This window comes from Apium graveolens, unplaced genomic scaffold (genome assembly GCF_009905375.1).
Source record: "Apium graveolens cultivar Ventura unplaced genomic scaffold, ASM990537v1 ctg7808, whole genome shotgun sequence".
NCBI classification, from domain to species: Eukaryota; Viridiplantae; Streptophyta; class Magnoliopsida; order Apiales; family Apiaceae; genus Apium; species Apium graveolens.
The window spans coordinates 29,629-40,895 of record NW_027420648.1 but is presented as its reverse complement, the minus strand read 5'-3'; the positions used below and the strand labels follow the sequence as shown (position 1 = coordinate 40,895).

Genomic DNA, 11,267 nt, shown 5'->3' with positions numbered 1-11,267 from the left:
TACTTAAGCATGGTTTTACTAGATGGACTATAAAAAACTCTCTTCTACAAGAAACATGGCGGTGATATGATCCTAGTTCAGATTTATGTGGATGATATCATATTTGGTTCCACAAATAAAAAGCTTTGCCAGAGATTCTACAAGCTTATGCAGAGTGAATATAAATGAGTATGATGGGGGAATTAAGTTATTTTCTTGGACTTCAAAAAAAGTCAAAAAAGTGATGGAATCTTCATCATCCAAACTAAGTATGTCAAAGATTTATTGAAAAAGTTTGGCATGGTTGATTGTTCACCTGCATCTATGTTGAGTGGCATTTATGTCACTTTATTATGCTCTAATAAGCTTTGAATTGATGCATTTGTACTCAAGTTGTTAAGTGTTTTAATGTGTTTTCTAGTGTTTTTGCATTCCAGGCATTATCTAGGTAATTAGGTGAATTAGCATTTTTTTGGTGTTAATTTGGTGTCAAGGTGGTGTTGGAATAAAAGCTCGTGGAAAGCCGGCTCGAAGCAGCAAGGAAAAAGATGAAATCTGAGTTTTTCCCAGAAGGACGGCGCGCCCGCGCTGTGATAGCGCGAGCCCGCGCCAGGATTACAGAATGACAGCGCGCCCGCGCTGTATTAGCGCGCGGTCGCGCCGGTGCGAAAGTTTTGAATCCTGATTCCAATGCAATTCTAATTGGGAGACTTCCAGATTGATTAATGCTACTATAAATATTCAAATAAGAACGTTTTCATAAAGGAGATGTACTAGAGCGCAAGGAGAGCCTTAAGAAGACCGTATTAGCACAATTCAACGAAGACGAAGAAGATCTTATTTTTACTTGTGAATCTTTGTTTTAAGTTGTAACTTGGATGCTAGTTTTCTTAATTGTGAACCTTTACTCTTGTTTTGTACTTGGTTTTATTTATTCGTTATAAAGACTACGTTTGTTATACCATGCTTTCATCGGAACCCACGCTGATGATGAGTCGGATTATAGGCTAATCGTTATCGTGGGGTTCTAGCGGATTTATTTATGGATTTCTTTAGTTAAATTATTTCGATGCCTTAGTGTGTGGTGATTGTATGATAACCTAGTATTAGTTGTGCTTATTCGTCTTATAAGAGTCGCGAACTTATAAGATAGTGTATTAATTCTTAATGAAGCGACAATGAATTTAAGGATTTAGAACTTACCGTGCTAGCATAGGTTCATGTGTTATTGTTAGCATGATTCATAGGTAATTTTACCCATCTTACTTGCCCTGTGTAATCATGATAGATAACTTGTGCTTAAACGTTATGTTGTCAAATTCTATTGACATATAGGGTCTCAATATAATGGTGTCTATTCATCTTCTATTTCTTTTGTGGATGTCTGGTAGTATGGTACTCGTGCAACGAAAGTTGGCATTTATCAGTTTCATGTTGTCTGATTAGTGTCATCACCATTACATGCTAAGGTTAAGAACAATAAGGCTATTGAATGAAGTATTTAATAAAGTTAGAGTCCCATATTTTCCATATATATTAATTCAACCAATCTTATTCCCTTAGTTATAATTGTTAGCTTAATTCTTAGTTATAAACAACCCAATTTGTTATCGTCTTAGCATTGAATATTAACCATAAATTGTTGCTTAAGTGCATGAATTAAATAATTAACCAACGCCAGTCTCTGTGGGATCGAACTAGAAATAATTATATATTACTTGCGAACGCGTATACTTGCATGAATTATTAGCGTGTGTTTAACTACTAACAAGTTTTTGGCGTCGCTGTCGGGGACTGCAGTGTTAATTTATAGTTTATGTGCTTTCCATTAGTGGTCGTTAAAGTTCATTGACTCGGACATTGTTACTTATTTGTTCCTTGTCTTATTTCAGGTACTCTAGCAAGGGTGTATGCATACGCGTTCGCGTACTCGTAAGAGAACACTGGATAAAGCCAAGGAAGAACTTGTGGTGGTTCGAAGGGAAGTTTTTAAGGAAGAAAAGAAGGTAGAAGAAGAAGAGAAAGTCGAGGAACCAGCTTTAGTAGAGATGGGTGATCAAGCAGAAAATCCTAAGGCTTTGATGGACTATTCTCAGCCTAAGATTAATGACATTTAGTCAAGCATCATCAGGCCAACCATCAGGGCTAATACTTTTGAGATCAAGTCAAGCACGATTCAGATGATATAGAACTCAGTTCAATTTGGGGGTTCTCCTACTGAAGACCCTAACATGCACATCAGGGATTTCATCAAGATTCGCGACACGTTTAAATTCAATGATGTGACTGAAGATGCTATCAAGCTACGACTCTTTCCATCTCTCTGAGGGACAAGACTAAGTGCTGGTTATATTCTCTACTAGCAGGGTCTATCACCACTTGGGAAGATCTTTCTCAAAAGTTTCTCACTAAATTCTTCCCTATGGCGAAGAATGCTGCAATCAGGATTGCTCTTACTCAGTTTGCTCAGCATACTGGAGAATCTCTGTGTGAGGCTTGAGATCGATATAAGGAGATGTTAAGGAAGTGCCCACACCATGGCATGCCCGATTGAATGATTATTAAATGTTTCTACAATGGACTGGGTGCTACTTCTAGACCCATGCTTGATGCAGCATCAGGAGGAGCCTTGTGGGCTAAAGTTACGATGAAGCTTATGAACTTATTGAACTGATGGCTGCTAATGAGTACTAGAATCCTTCCCAGAGACTGACTTAGGGAAAGGTAGCAAGAATTCTGGAGTTGGATGCAGCAACTGCTATAGCCACTCAACTTAAGGCTTTGATGATGAAGGTGGACACTTTGGCTAATTATGGAGTTAATCAAATCGCTAGTGTCTGTGAGCTTTGTGTTGGTGCCCACGAGACTGATCAGTGCGTAATTTCTAGTGAATCAGCTCAGTTCGTGAGCAACTTTCAGCTTTCGCAGCAACCTGTGCCAACCACTTATCATCCCAACAATCGCAATCATCCTAATTTCAGTTGAAGCAACACTCCAGATGTGGTTCAACATCCTTATCAGCAGTATTCGGCTAAGCAGTACAACCCCCCTGGTTTTCAGCAACCACAATATGCTCCAAGACAATAACTCCAGCTGCAACAAGCCAATGAAAAATCTGAATTAGAGGAGTTGAAACTTATGTGCAAGAGTCAAGCCACTTCTATCAAGACCTTGGAAAATCAAATTGGGCAAATTGCCAATGCCTTGCTTAATCGTCAGCCTGGTACACTACCTAGTGACACTGAAGTTCCAGGAAAGAGGGAAGCTAAGGAGCAGGTAAAGGCAATCACTTTAAAGTCTGGAAAGGTTGTGAATTCCGATCAAACTCAAGTGTTGACTGAAGAAGCGGAGGCTGAGAAAGAAGTAGAGCAGTAGGAAGTAGAATTGGAACCAAGGAAGACTACTGTTGAGAACACTCCTCCTGAGGGTAATACAGGGGAAACACAGATATATCCTCCACCGCCTTTTCCTAAGAGGCTGCAGAAGAAAAAGCTGGACAAGCAATTTGAGAAGTTTCTAGAGGTGTTCAAGAAACTTCATATCAACATACCTTTCGCTGAGGCTCTTGAGCAGATGCCTAGTTATGCGAAGTTTATGAAAGGTATTCTCTCTCGGAAAGTAAAGCTAGATGATTTAGAGACAGTCGCTCTCACAGAGGAATGCAGTGCTGTGCTACAACAGAAGTTACCTCCGAAGCTTAAAGATCCAGAAAGCTTCACTATTCCGTGTACTATTGGAAAAGTGTCTTTTGACAGATGCTTATGTGACTTGGGAGCTAGCATCGATCTGATGCCATTATCAATCTTCAAGCAGTTGGACTTACCTGATCCAAAACTGACTTGTATGACCTTGCAGTTAGCCGACCGTTCAATTACATATCCGCTAGGTATTGTGGAGGATGTCTTGGTCAAGGTTGATAAACTCATCTTCCCTGCTGATTTCGTAATTCTTAATTTCGAGGAGGATAAGAAGATTCCCATAATCTTGGGAAGACCTTTCTTGGCAACTGGCCGAACCTTGATAGATGTGCAGAAGGGTGAGCTTACGATGCGAGTGCTGGATCAGGATGTAACTTTTAATATGTTCAATGCTATGAAATTTCCTACGGAAAATGAGGAGTGCCTAAAGGTGGAATTGTTTGATTCTGTGGTCACTTCAGAACTTGATCAATTGCTAAGGTCCGATGCCTTAAAGAAAGCGTTATTGGGAAATTCAGATAGTGAAGATGATGAAGGTGAAGAACAATTGCAGTATTTGAATACTTCTCCCTGGAAGATGAATATATATATATGCCTTTTGAATCTATTGGAATGGAGGAATTGAACAAAACTCCTAAACGCCTCAAGCCATCTATTGAGGAAGCTCCCACTCTTGAGCTTAAGCCTTTACCTGAGCATTTGAGGTATGCGTTTTTAGGTGATGCATCTACTTTGCCTGTTATTATTGCATCTGACCTTTTAGGTAGTGATGAGGAAAAGCTTCTGAGGATTCTGAGAGAGTTCAAATCGGCAATTGGCTGGACTATAGCAGATATAAAGGGAATCAGCCCTTCTTATTGCATGCATAAAATTCTGCTAGAGGAAGGTAGCAAGCCTACGGTCGAGCATCAAAGAAGACTTAATCCAATCATGAAGGAAGTAGTGAACAAGGAAATTCTTAAGTGGCTAGATGTAGGAATCATCTATCCTATTTTAGACATTTCTTGGGTAAGCCCGATTCAATATGTGCCAAAGAAAGGTGGTATTACTGTGGTAGCAAATTAAAAGAATGAGCTTATTCCTACTAGAACAGTCACGTGGTGGAGAGTTTGCATAGACTACAGGAAGCTGAACAAGGCTATAATGAAGGATCACCTCCTTCTTCCTTTTATTGATCAGATGCTGATAGATGGGATGGGCATGATTAGTATTGTCTTCTGGATGGCTATTCGGGTTACAATCATATTTGTATCGCTCCAGAAGATCAGGAGAAAACTACCTTCACTTGTCCATTTGGTACTTTCGCTTTCAGACGCATTTTTTTTGGTCTATGTGGTGCACCAACCACATTTCAGATGTATGATGGCCATCTTTTCTGATATGATTGGCCAGAATGTGGAGTTGTTCATGGACGACTTCTCTGTATTTGGCGATTCTTTTGATGAATGCTTGCAAAATCTTGGACACGTTCTCAAAAGGTGTGTTGAGACCAATCTGGTTCTCAATTGGGAGAAATGTCACTTTATGGTACGTCAGGGCATTATTCTCGGGCACAAGGTTTCTAGTAAAGGTCTAGAGGTGGACAAGGCCAAGGTGGGGGTCATTGAGAATCGTCCTCCACCTATTTCTGTTAAGGGAATTCGCAGTTTTCTTGGTCATGCGGGTTTCTATAGGCGTTTATGTTATTCCCTAATAATACAACATGAATTATAGAAGGGGGGTTGAATGTAATTCTGGCTTCTTTTTGATATTTATGAAAAATGGTTCTAACTTAACTTATTTCTAACTGTTTGATTTGCAAAGTGCGGAATACAGAGTTAAGTTAATCAAACATAAAGTAATAAAAATGCAGACGTTTAAAACTTTTTGGTGGATTTGAATGTATCTACCATATATATATATCAAGAGAACCCTGTGAAGCTTGAATAGCTCATAGATGCTTTACAAGTGAACAAACAAACTACAGAGAAATTCTACAGAATACAACTTACAAATGTTTCTCTGCTAAAAATGTGTTTGCTTAGTTAGTTTGTTCTACTAGCTTCACTTGGTTTATATATCACCAAGTTTACATGATAATAAGACAAGATAATAAAACAAAACCTATCAAGTCTAACTCCATGCTGCTTCACTACTCTATTCTAGCATCTTTGAATATCTTCATAATAGCATGGAAATGGTAATGCTTCTTTTTCTCAAAACCCTGCTAAACAGGCTGCCACATTCCTTTTACAAACACTCGACGCATGTGACTGTGTTGTCACTGTCAACAGATATTTGTATTAATCATCCGTCGGATACATGCTTGTTATCCGTCGGGTAGCCTTGTTGATCATCCGTCGGGTAGATTTGTTGATCATCCGTCGGGTAGCCATTTATCACTTGACTCCATTTCATTTGTACAGAATTACAAGACATCTTATATTTACATTTAATCAACCTATTTAGCACATGTACTAGTAGTCTACATGATTCATAAGCTACTACAAAATCTATACAAAGTTGTTTACAGAAATGTGCTACAGTACTTATTGTTACATAAGCTACTCACCCGGTGGATATCAATTAGTCATCTGTCGAGACTATATTGAATCATCCGTCGGGACTATAATTGATCATCCATCGGGTGCTACAAAATTCACTAAGTTAAATCTACTAAGGTGTTTTGTTTAGCTTATCAACAAGTACACAACATATTCCTAACAATCTTCCCAATTTATGTCTACTGGAATTCTAGCCATAAATTAAGAGAAACTTGATGATAATAAAACATCCTAAATATACAGTTTGAAAAAAAATAGTAGATAAAACTAATAAGTGCTACAAATTGCTGAAAGTTGAACAGTGCAAAGTACACAAAAATTGCTCACAATTGTTATCAAGATGCTCTTCTAGTCTGAGCAGATAGAGCTATTTCCTTGATTATCTGGATTTCTTCCCAAGCCTTCTGTAGTTTTATTCAATTTGATTATGAAGTTATCTGTGGAATTCGAGTTCATCAGCTTTAGAGAGATTTAGCATTTCCTGCATTTCCAAAAGAGTCTAATTTCTAGAGATACTCAATTGGTCCTCCAATCTGAAGAATCTTCTAACACCTTTGTCATCCATGAATTCCATCAGCCAATAGGGCCTTAGATGCACTCTTCTTCCTGTAAAGAGAATAGATAGAGTTATTGGAAGTGCATCTTTGGCTCTAATACTCCTTAGTTCCTCAATCCTCTTTAGAACTATTCTTCTTGCAGTCACATTGTATCCAAAGTTCTTTTTGAAGGATGAGTAGACTTTAATCAGAACATATTGGCTTTCTTGGAGAATCTCGTGAAGAGGCCATATCATCTCTTTCCTTCCCTTGTATCTAAATACCAGTCTTTCAGGAAGATGTCTATAAGCATCAATTCCTCTTACTTCTTCCAGTTCATCCAAGTAGAGATTCAAGTCTAAAAATTCCTTGATATCACAAATGTACATGAGATCTCTCTTGTTGACTGTGGGTTGGGATTTGGTTAGAGCTTTGGATTTGAGAGATACATGCTTCACTTTCTTGCTAGCTCTAGTCTTTGTCTTCTTTATCTTGAAGATGGGTAAATTTAGCTCAGGAATTGGTAAACTATCCCAGTCTACTGGCTCATCCTTAGGAACAATTGGTTTACCATGAATATTTCTTGTTGGATCAACCACTTTGAATTCTTCAAATGCCACTGAGGGTTTTGATGTCTGAGTTGTAGTTGTAGGCTTTTTGGGAAATTGGTCTTCCAATTCCTCATCATTAAAGTTCACTTTCCTCTTGGAATGAAGTTTGTATCTAAATCTTCTTTTCTGCTGTGATTTTTCTTGCATTTCAGATCCTTAGGTTCAGTAATTACAGTTGGTTGTACAAGAAGTTCTGTTGTGGTTTTACAGCTTGAAGCTTGGCTAAGATAGTAGCTTGTTCTTTCTTTTGCTTTTGCTTCTTAGCATCCAAAGCAGCTTGCTTCTTTTCTAGCCTGATTCTTTCTTTCTCTTCCTTCTTAGCTTCCACAAACTGTGGGTGTCCAACCACCACACAAATCTCCTTACCATTTCTATAAATTTTGGAAATTCTTCTTTTCAATGCTGAATCAGTTCGATCCTTGTAGAATGCAATAGACCTAGCCAGCAACTTCTTCTCATCTGGCCTATGTTTTTCAAACACTGTATCCATGGGATTCTTGTTTGAAAACTTAGAGTAGTTCCTTTTGGCCTTCATGATGTGATCTTTCTTTGGAGATTTGATGCAGGAAGTTTGACCTCTTTCCAGATAGTTCATACTTATGTCATTTACAAAAATTTTCATGACTTTAGAATGATGATTGAAGACTTTGTTTAGCTTCTGAATTGGCCCAAACTTTTGTTAAATATCTGCATATATTTTTCTCCGTTTTTCTTTTATTTCCTTCTCTAGAGCTGTAACATCAAGCATCTTGGGATTTGATTTCAACTCAAGCTTTTCAGCTGCTAAATGGATTAGATCAATGTTATCCAACACTGGTGGCTTTGTGAAAGCAATTGTTGGCATAATCACTTTGCTGACTTGTATGTTTAGCACTTTTTGCTCCCCTTCGCTTCTTGATTCCCCTTGACTGAATAAGACAATTGAGCTTGCTTTCTCCCCCTTAAAAGAGGTTTCTTTCTCCCCCTTTTTATTATCAGCAAGTTGAGTAGAAGAAGGGATTTATACTGCCACTAGCCTTTGAAGCAAGTCTGTTTGTTATTCCTGATGTAGATGTATAGCTGTTAGAGAGGCTTCCATTACTGTCATTCTTTTCTCCAAGGAATCCGCCTTGGTGGCAAGATCAGTTTTCTTCCTTAATTGTCTTTTGATATCAAACATTGTAGCTTCTAGAAGTTTTGCATCTAATCTATCAGCTATATTCTTCTTCACTTGAGTGATCTCTCTTTTGATAGAAGTGATATCCTGATTGTGTTGGAAGCCATGGATTTGTTGTAGTTAGAGAGAAACAAGATGTGCTTGCATAAGCTTCTTGGTACTAGCATTTTGGATGATTGAAGGGCAGACTGTATTTAACTGATAAGTTGGATGAGTGTGGTCTTGAAATGATGTTCATCACATTTCTTGGAGAAGGCCCATGATGGCATGCCTGATCTGGAACTAGGGCCTACTTCTCCCCCTATGTCCAATGGCTCTTCTTCACTTTCTTCATCCTCACCTCCAAAGAAATCTTCTGAACCACCAGTCTCATAGTCAATATCACCAGTTGTAGAGGGCAGAGCTGTGATTGCATCCTTTTCTCTTTGCATAGACTGTATGGTGTGTACCAAGTTTAGTATTCTTTCTGCATTATCATTGCCCTGTCCAGCTAGAAGTTGATATGCTTGAACAGGGTGAGTCAATGTCTCAGCATCCAAGGAGGTAGAATCTATAACAACTTGACTTTGCTGAGATAGTCCCTCCCTATCTGCATCCTGGACATTCATTAACCCACTTGCAAAGACATCCACCTTTATTTCTCCTGTACCTGCATTTCTCTCATTATCTCTCTTTTCTTGTATCAAGGGCTCACCTTGGCTTCCCACCCTCACACCCTCACCTTCACCATCTAAGGCGGGACTCCTCTCACTCATTTTTTCCAGTCCTGAAGAAATGGATTGCATTAGATCACTCTTTTCCTCTCCTTTTTCCTGGGAGCAACCCAGACTCTCACTCAAATCACTCCCTTTCCTCAGTCCTAAGAGTGATTGCACTACTACTAAGTCCTCTACACTTGTAAGAATTGATGAAATATAAAGCTGAGAGATACCCGACAGATGAGGAATATCCATCGGGTTAGCAGTTTGACTATCCGACGAATGACTGTTGTTAAGCTTATCCGTCTGGATACAATCACTACTCGACGGATGATAAATATCCATCGGGATAGAAGAGATAATCGAGTTTGGAGTGAAGACTATTGTTGACTCTATGCAGATTGATGAGAATTTTGGCACAGATGTCTCAACAGTCTCAGAAAGAAATGGCAAGTGAGCCAACAAATCATCTAGAAGATGCTCACTTGCATGGATTTTTGGCTTCTCCAAGAGAGTTAAAGTTGGAGAATTTGGAAGTGATGTATTTATCATGTCAATATCCAATGAGTGTGTGGGAGAATTTGGTGTATCAAGTGCTTCAATTATGAGAGATTTTGGTTGTGACTCAACATTTATTGGAGCCACATCAACCTGACTTTGAGAAGGTGCAGTGACTGGGTCTTTTGCACTAGTTTGCACAGTGTGAACCCTGCGCATCCCCAAGGGTTTTTGGTTTCTTACCTTGTGTCCCTTACCCTCTTGGCATGTGCTCCTGGTTGGGAGCTTTTTCAATGGTAACATCCTTTTGGGAGGATGAAACCAGTAATGAGCTAATATCGTTATTAAGCACTGCAGTTTATTGAGAAACTACAGTGTGCCTAGGCTGGGAAACACTCACATCTCCAACCTTATCCTTAGGGCTTCTTTGATTTTCACCCTATCCCTCACCTTTCTTGCCCACCTTCACACTCCCCTCTTTAGGTTTGGTGGATTTTACAACTGATTTCTTTTGAAAGAAATCAGAGGGGGCTTTCTTAGCTTTGGATTTAGGAACTTTTGTTGGTTTGGTAGCTTGGGTAGGCAACTGTTGGGTCATTGATACAGTTGCCATAGCTATACTAGAAAGCAAAGAAATTTGTGAGGTTGGAAGAGTGGAGACAGAAGAAATTACCTCACTTACCTGAGGTCCCTCCATTACTGGAAAGTAGTATAAGGGAACCTCCTTGTGATGGTTTGCTCTGTTTAAATCTAAAATTATCCTTCTTTCTTGATCCCAACAATTTAACTTGTTGGTTGGGTTCTCAATCATAATATCTTCAATAAGATGGTTAGCAAGCATCATAAAGAATCTAGCATAATAGACACTTTTACCTCTCTTATTGATCTCTCCCAACTTAAAACCTAACTCAAACAAAACCATATCACTGAAATTAAAGTACTTATCAGTAACTAGCATGTAAAGCATGTTAAGCATATAAATGTTTATAGAGTCAAAGTTACTAATTTTACCAGAAAACACCTTAGTTACTACATCACACAGATAACTCCATTCTTTCCTAAGACCCAACCTCCTAATTTCACTTAATTTAGAAGTAGTGAGTGCATAGCCCATGGAATTAAGCATATTAACAATGTCAGTGTCTGTGTGGGAGCAGTTACATTATTATCAGGAATCTTGAAGCATGATTTAATAATATCACTATTTATGCAAAACTGCTTACCTTTCAGAGTGAATGTAATGGTCTTGTCTGTAGAGTTGTACACTGCAGTTGTCCATATCTCTTCAACAACCTCACAGTAAATGGTGGGTGATTCCAGCATAGCATAGTTGAGTTTGCAGTTCTTCACAAAATCCATCATTTTGTGATAGTCACCAGACTGTTGAATCTCCTTGTTCACCAAAGCTGAGAAGTTGTTTTTCTCATAGATATAACCGGTTTGAGACATGATTTTCACTACAGGTGCCATTGTTAGAGATTTGGAATTTGCAGAGAGAGTTTGCTTTTGAGAAGAAAGAAATTAGAGCAATTGAATCTTGAGAATGAT

General features: G+C 38.7%; 1 non-coding gene across 1 annotated transcript; it reads right to left on the bottom strand.

The window, feature by feature from the left end:
• Window positions 1-2,416: 2,416 nt before the first annotated feature.
• Window positions 2,417-2,523, bottom strand: LOC141704411 (small nucleolar RNA R71). The gene has a single exon (XR_012567951.1). It is a non-coding gene; the product is annotated as a small nucleolar RNA R71 (small nucleolar RNA).
• Between the last annotated feature and the right edge of the window lie 8,744 nt (window positions 2,524-11,267).